Source organism: Salmo salar, chromosome 12, assembly GCF_965601325.2.
Source record: "Salmo salar chromosome 12, fSalSal1, whole genome shotgun sequence".
NCBI lineage: Eukaryota > Metazoa > Chordata > Actinopteri > Salmoniformes > Salmonidae > Salmo > Salmo salar.
This window is the reverse complement of record NC_138302.1, coordinates 20,283,472-20,289,347: the sequence shown is the minus strand read 5'-3', so window position 1 is coordinate 20,289,347 and position 5,876 is coordinate 20,283,472. Positions and strand designations below refer to the sequence as shown.

The following is a 5,876-nucleotide window of genomic DNA, read 5'->3' as shown; positions in this document are numbered from 1 at the left end:
TATTGTAACAGATGTGTAGCACTGTAAGACACGTGTTTCTCTGTTGAATGTTTTAAACCTGTTTTAATCTCAGTACCATGACTACAACATTGAGTGTTGGGACACAGGGCAACAACTAATTGGTCAATTCAACATAATTCAGCTAAACATTTAAAAAATACATATTTAAAAAAAAAAGTGTAAATGCAATCAGCAATGTAAAACAAAACAAGAAAACATGAAACCACATTCCAGATATGTTTTACAATGACATTTACATGCAAGCATTCGTTCTGCGTAACAAATCACCAATGGTAAGGTACAAGATATTATCAAGTGTATTTCCAGTGTGAAGAGAGGAGTTTGGTAGGAGACCTTACTGGCCGTGAGAAAACAGAAGAGTGTGAGGTCTGTGGTTGACATGACCTATAAGTACTGATGGGCAGAGCTGGCTTCCTGCCCTCATGATGCCTCTTCCTAACAACCAACACATCATTCGATTCACAATAAAATGTGTGAACATCTTTCTGGACCACACTTAATATACAATAAGGAAAGTTCAAAGATATCACAAATAAAATCCTTTAAAATAAATGCAACAACATAATTTGACCACAGTAATAGTCCTATGTCTTCTGTACTTCCATATGTCCCATCAGCTACACTAAAACCTGGTGAAGGGTTTTACAATAAATATGTGAACATCTTTATACAAAAGGCCTGTGATCCTTATAAAAATAGAGATTTTAAAAACATATATTTAATGGATAATAGGAATTAATGAAATAAGATACCCCCACCCCACATCAGCACTCCTACTCCAAGACGCTTAATACATACGGATCCAGAGCTGCATATTATGCTACACTGGTTACCATGGTAGTCAGACTTAGTAAACTGTTAGAGAATGGGAGATGGATGACTCATGACAAGATGTTTTCCATTGAAACTTTATTTAGGGATCTGGAACCAGTGCCGGAGAGGACGGACATAAAATATTACATGTTTGTGCTTTCTGGTGTTTTTTCAGAGACCCTGAACGAGCAAAGCTCTTTCCACATAGACAGGAGTAAGGTGTCTCTCCTGTGTGTGTGATCTGGTGTGTAGTCAGGGTGGAATTCTGAGAAAAACTCTTCCCACACTGATCACAGCTGTAAGGCTTCTCTCCTGTGTGTATGCGCTGGTGTATAGTCAAGTATTCTATCTTCCTGAAACTCTTCCCGCACTGATCACAGCTATAAGGCTTCTCTCCTGTGTGTATGCGTTGGTGTGTAGTCAGGTTTCCGGATAGAGCAAAGCTCTTCCCACACTGATCACAGCTATAAGGCTTCTCTCCTGTGTGTATGCGTTGGTGTTTAGTCAGGGATCCTGAATGATTGAAACTCTTCCCACACTGATCACAGCTATAAGGCTTCTCTCCTGTGTGTATGCGTTGGTGTTTAGTCAGGGATCCTGAATGATTGAAGCTCTTCCCACACTGATCACAGCTATAAGGTTTCTCTCCTGTGTGTATGCGTTGGTGTGCAGTCAGGTCTCCTGATTGATTGAAGCTCTTCCCACACTGATCACAGCTATAAGGCTTCTCTCCTGTGTGTATGCGTTGGTGTGTAGTCAGGGCTCCTGATCGATTGAAGCTCTTCCCACAATGATCACAGCTATAAGGCTTCTCTCCTGTGTGTATGCGCTGGTGTGCAGTCAGGTCTCCTGATCGATTGAAGCTCTTCCCACACTGATCACAGCTATAAGGCTTCTCTCCTGTGTGTATGCGTTGGTGTGCAGTCAGGGCTCCTGATTGACTGAAGCTCTTCCCACACTGATCACAGCTATAAGGCTTCTCTCCTGTGTGTATGCATTGGTGTGTAGACAGGGATCCTGAATGATTGAAGCTCCTCCCACACTGATCACAGCTATAAGGCTTCTCTCCTGTGTGTATGCGTTGGTGTGTAGTCAGGGCTCCTGAATGATTGAAGCTCTTCCCACACTGATCACAGCTATAAGGCTTCTCTCCTGTGTGTATGCGTTGGTGTGTAGTCAGGGCTCCTGATTGATTGAAGCTCTTCCCACACTGATCACAGCTATAAGGCTTCTCTCCTGTGTGTATGCGTTGGTGTGTAGTCAGGGCTCCTGATCGACTGAAACTTTTCCCACACTGATCACAGCTATAAGGCTTCTCTCCTGTGTGTATGCGTTGGTGTGTAGTCAGGTTTCCTGAATGATTGAAGCTCATCCCACACTGATCACAGCCATAAGGCTTCTCTCCTGTGTGCATGCGTTGGTGTGTAGTCAGGGATCCTGAATGACGGAAGGTCTTCCCACACTGATCACAGCGATAAGGCTTCTCTCCTGTGTGTATGCATTGGTGTGTAGTCAGGGATCCTGAATGATTGAAGCTCTTCCCACACTGATCACAGCTATAAGGCTTCTCTCCTGTGTGTATGCGTTGGTGTTTAGTCAGGGATCCTGAATGATTGAAGCTCTTCCCACACTGATCACAGCTATAAGGTTTCTCTCCTGTGTGTATGCGTTGGTGTGTAGTCAGGGATCCTGAATGACGGAAGCTCTTCCCACACTGATCACAGCTATAATGTCTCTCTCCTGTGTGTATGCATTGGTGTGTAGTCAGGGATCCTGATTGATTGAAGCTCTTCCCACACTGATCACAGCTATAAGGCTTCTCTCCTGTGTGTATGCGTTCGTGTTTAGTTAGGGATCCTGAATGATTGAAGCTCTTCCCACACTGATCACAGCTATAAGGCTTCTCTCCTGTGTGTATGCGTTGGTGTGCAGTCAGGTCTCCTGAACGACTGAAGTATTTCCCACAATCAAAGCAGGTGTAAGTCCTCTCCCCTGTATGAATTCTCTGATGAGATTTTAAGATTTTAGATGCAGCTAAACTCTTCCCACAGTGAGAGCAGTGGTACGGTTTCTCTCTATTGTGAATCGGGTCATCAATCAACATTTCCATCTGTTTAGCAAAACTCTTCCCACAGTCAGAACAGCAGTGGTGAGGTTTCTTCCCTATTCGTCTCTGCCGGTGTTTCTTGAAGTGTTCTGATCTGGAGAGAGTCTTCTCTTTCTTGTCAGCATCATGATGTTGTTGAGGTTCCACAGATGATAAGCTCCTTCCACTGAGAGAGCAACGATTTGGGATGTCCCCTGTGAAAAAAAGACATTGAATAATTACGTTTTGCAAATATGGATCCATAAACAGATGGATCCTTCCATGAAATAAATGCCTTTTGGGTCCGTTTTACATTTTTCCTTTAATAATTGTATTCTAATATTGAACTGTTATTATTTTAAATAAAGTGCCATTTAATACAGAACACATGGAGAATTCAATTAATCAGATTTGTATTTGAATAAAAACTTTCTGAAGTTACACCATTCAGCAATTTGACAGGTCCCTCCGTCAACCCTATTTAACTTCTAGAAAGATTTTAACCCACCTAATAAAATAATTATTCCAAGTTTTACCATCATTGAGTAAAGTTACAAGCGCAGAATAATATGATTATTGTGAAGTCAATTAGTATAAGAGTTTGATTTAAACGTTGACATGCTATGAAAGAACAATTTCCCTAAAAAACCTGTTTACATGGACACATCTGAAATCAGGCTACCTGATGGGACTATGATACATTTAAAAAATTGGCTATCAAAATAAAAGGTTCTATAACAGCGATCATGTTATTTTTAAGCATATTTGATTCTAAGTTTGGACAAATAAAGTGTGTATGTGAAAACTATTTCTAAGCTGTATACTTTCAGTTTTTCCTGAACTCACTGCACTCGAGCAAAAGAATGAAGCTTGCGCTGCTTGTGTTAGCACATGCACAGATTAAATACACCTCTATAACTCTGATTAAAGTGTTTACATGTCCTAATCATTCTACAGATTGTTCAGAAAACCAGGTGTTTTTAAAGGCGTATGCTTACTTCAGTTATGACCTTACACCAATTAAGATAAGCAGAGTAACGGCCTACTGCCATAATCAGTTAAAATAATTGTTGCATAAGAAACATTGAACATCTAATAGTCAAATCATAGAGTAAAAGCAGGTGATCTGGTTCTAGTCTTTTTGTAAATTCTGTTTTGTGGTGGAAAACTGAGCATCTCAACCCTTCTACCCAGACACAGACATGCTAGAAATGTTTAAACAATAACTTTTTTTGTTAAGATTGCATTCAATTACCACTCCCTTTTGCACAATACTAGCTTCCATTCCCCCTGTCACAAGCAGATTCATGGCTGATTTAAAGGACTATTTTACCAATGTAATGTTTTTGTTGTTTTCACTAGTCCCCTGTTACGGTCAACCCTGTTACTTTATTTAGCACATTGGCTCTTACTATAGGATTTATATTTCATTTAACCTCTTGAGATGGCAAAACATTTGTTTTATTAAGTTGAACACGTGATCTTTATGACAGAATGTTAAAATTACGTGAAATCAAACTTTTTTTGGTACACTTCTTAAAATTGGGTGGCACGACAAGATATTTTCATCAATTAAATTGTCACAGAAGCAGACTGTAATCTAATCCACACATCATGGTTCTTACTTAATGAAATCAAATCTCCATGTTCCTCTTCTCCTTTTCCTCTCTCAGTTCCACTCTGCCCTGGTGTTTTCCTGCAGACGACCAGACCCAGCAGTAAAGTACAGGGAGGCGAATGATCTGGGGACTCCGGGAGGATGGAGAGGGACGGGCTAGCTTTGTCCTGTTGGAAGTATTCAACATAGATTAACATTAAACCAAATATTGTATTAATTCAGTCTAAACCTCTGATTTGGGTGCATTCCTCGAACATCTCCTTTTTTCCTCAAATGTTCAATCTTCACTCCAACCCACAAATCTAAGAGCATTGGGTTGGTGGAGGCATGGGCTAGTTTCCACCATTTATCTCATACCAGTCATTTCCCTTCAAACAGCGATGTAGAGAGAGGGATAACTGGGCCCAAAATCTGTCTTCTGCCTTATTTGATCTAATATACATTTCGTAACGATTAGGTTGCTAGGAGTTTATTGATAAAAGTACGAAACTTCATATGGAAATAGTGCCTGGACTTCAATAGTTACCGCAAACAAAGCCATAAACCACGCCCATTTCTACAATGTATCTTATTAACATGTGATTTTCACCCTAACAACACTTCTAGCTTTATGCCTAACCTTAAATAAATCAAAATGCGATATAGACGTTTGTGGCTGTGGAAACTAGTGGAAACACGCATGTCTGCCCTCTCATTGGCTATAATGGTCCCACCTGATCTTGCCTCTTTACCGATTGCCTTCCATTTTTGAAGACATTTATTTTCTATGTTAGAACGGCCACTTGAGTATCTGGTACAATAATGGATAACGTGTTCGAAAGGAATGTGAACACTTTGTGGAGGAAGGAGAGATAATTAGTTCATTATCACAGATTCCTAAACATGATATAGTAGCAGGCTACTTTGAAGAAGAAGAAAAAAAATCACAACAAGTTTTACCGTCATGTTTTTTTGGTCGAGACGTTTAAACCCAACACAAGAATGTGAAGGATCAAAGACGATTAAAACTAGGCCTATACTGTTGAAAGCAGTATACTGTTAAAGCCAGACTTACCCGATCCATTGTGGAAGCTATTGTTTCTTTGTATGGAATGAAATGTTGTAGTCTACAGTACAGTTAGACTACTTTGTTGTAGTGCAGAGATCATGACTAAGGAGTTGCGGAGAGAAAATTCGATTCCCAAGGCTGCAAATGATGCGTCCCTAGACCAGAGCAATCAAACCTCTATTTAAATATCAAAACGGAATTAAGTTCAAACAAATAAACGTCACATGTAGCCTAGTTTACTTCAGAAAGTTCCTGGATAACATTTTATGTGATCTATAAAAGTCGAGTAA

The 5,876-nt window shown here is 40.1% G+C and overlaps 1 pseudogene across 1 annotated transcript; it reads right to left on the bottom strand.

The window, feature by feature from the left end:
• Nucleotides 1-915: 915 nt before the first annotated feature.
• On the bottom strand, nt 916-5,736 carry LOC106564399 (uncharacterized; annotated as a pseudogene). Its single transcript, XR_014379651.1, has 3 exons — nt 5,593-5,736; nt 4,546-4,705; nt 916-3,135 (listed from the first exon to the last, which is right to left on the bottom strand). The product of XR_014379651.1 is annotated as an uncharacterized LOC106564399 (transcript).
• Between the last annotated feature and the right edge of the window lie 140 nt (nt 5,737-5,876).